Here is a 2,341-nt window from a genome sequence, read left to right as displayed (position 1 = left end):
AGGCTGGTCTCTAACTTTTGGCCTCATGTGATCCACCTGCCTCCCAAAGTGCTGGGATTACAGGCATGAGCCACACACCTAGCCTGATCTAACTTCTTTAAATGATCATTCCATATTGTTAAACAATGTTTCTAATGAGAGATGGGGAAGTATGTTAGATGGTAGGAGGCCTGAATAGTTGAAGGCAATTGAGAAAAAATTAGTTATTTCCTTGGCACAAAGTAAATCTACTACTCCTGAAGTATAAGAAAAAATAAAAACAATAAAAATAACCCCCTTGATCAAATAATTTTTTTTTGTAATCGACTTGTCCTGATCATTAGTGCCTACGTGTTCATCCCATTATTCTTACATGCATTAGTGAATTCCTTTTCTTTTTTATCTCTCAAGATTCCAGAAGTAGATTAGTGGATTCCTTAAGTGTTAAAGAAACCCTTGTCTGTAATTCCAGCTACTCTGGGCTGAGACAGGAGGATTGCTTGAACCCAGGAGGTGGAGACTGCAGTGAGCAGAGCTCACACCACTGCACTCCAGCCTGGGTGACTGAGTGAGACAGAATGAGACTCTGTCTCAGAAAAAAAAGTAAAGAAAGAAGCCCTTGCAATCAGAGAGAAAAAGAGCATTAGAACGTAAATTGACTAAAGTTGAATATACTACCACCAGTTTCCTGCCAATGGCTGCAGCTATGAGATGTGGATCGAGGTCACAATTAACACTCCATTATGTATGTCCTCACAATGCATGAGGTGAAATGTGTATGTCATGTGTCCACATTGTAAGATACTTGCTGTAAGCAGCAAAAAGATAGGAAGGAAAGTCTACAGGCCAAATCCTATGTGAATCTCCCCATTCTCCCTCTCCCCAAATACTGGTTTAGGAATTCTCCGAGGTTTGAAGGTTATGAATGTTATCATCCGAGGATTCAGAACTGAGGTAAAAATACTGTGAAAGATAGGAAAAAAAAAATCAGTAATTGAGTCTAAACCAATATCTTTCCACACTCTAAGGAAATGTATTTTTAATATAATAGTTTTATTGAGATATTCATATAGGCTGGGCACAGTGGCTCGTGCCTATAATCCCAGCACTTTGGGAGACCAAGGCAGGCAGATCACGAGGTCAAGAGATTGAGATATTCATATATCATGAAGTTCAAACTTTTATTTTTTTATTTTATTTTATTTTATTTTATTTTGAGATGGAGTTTCATTCTTGTCACCCAAGCTGGAGTGCAATGGCGCAATCTCAGCTCACTGCAACCTCCGCCTCCTGGGTTCAAGCGATTCTCCTGCCTCAGCCTCCCAAGTTGCTGGGATTACAGGTGCCCACCACCACGCACAGCTAGTTTTTGTATTTTTAGTAGAGACAGGGTTTCACCACATTGGCCAGGCTGGTCTCGAACTCCCAACCTTAGGTGATCCACCCACCTTGGCCTCCCAAAATGCTGGGATTACAGGCATGTAATCCCATTACTGCACCTGGCCAAAGTTCAACCTTTTAAAGTGTACAATGCAGTGTTTAGTATATTCAGTAGGTTGCACATCCATCACTAACATTCTTTCTTCACCCTAAAAGAAAACTCTATATTTAGCACTCACTGCTTCCCCAGCTCCTCCCCCGCATGACCAGGTACATGCTTGCATCAATCTACTGTCTCTGTGGACTTGCTGATTCTGGACATTTCCCGTAAATGGGACCAAAAAAATTTGTGGTCTTTGTGTCTGACTTCTTTCAGGCAGTCTAATGAGCTTAAGATTTACCCGTGTTTTACATATATCATTCCTTTATTCTTTTATTGCCCAGTAATACTTCCTTGAATAGTTTAACCACATTTTGTTTATCCATTCACCAGTAGATGGGCAGTTGAACTGTTTCCACCTTTTGGTTATTGTGAATAATACTGCCATGAACATTCATCTACAAGTTTTTGTGTGAACATATGTTTTTATTTCTCTTACGCGTATACCTAGAAGTGAAATTACTGAGTCAAATGGTAACTCAGGCTGGACTGCAATGGTGCAATCTCGGCTCACTGCAACCTCCGCCTCCCAGGTTCAAGTGATTTTCATGCCTCAGCCTCTTGAGTAGCTGGAATTACAGGTGTGCGCCACCACACCCAGCTAATTCAGACTGTTTTCCTAATTGGCTGTACCATTTTATGTTCCAATTAGCAAAGTATGAGGGTTCAAATTTCTCCACATTCTTGCCAACACTTGCTATTGCCTTTTTTATTAAAGCCATTCTATTGGGTATGAAGTGGTGTCACAATTCGGTTTGGATTTGCATTGCCCTAATGATGAACAATGCTGCACAGCTTTTCATGTGCTTATTGGCCATTTGT

Source organism: Cebus imitator, unplaced genomic scaffold (genome assembly GCF_001604975.1).
Source record: "Cebus imitator isolate Cc_AM_T3 unplaced genomic scaffold, Cebus_imitator-1.0 Scaffold62, whole genome shotgun sequence".
NCBI lineage: Eukaryota > Metazoa > Chordata > Mammalia > Primates > Cebidae > Cebus > Cebus imitator.
Note: the sequence above shows the minus strand (reverse complement) of the source record.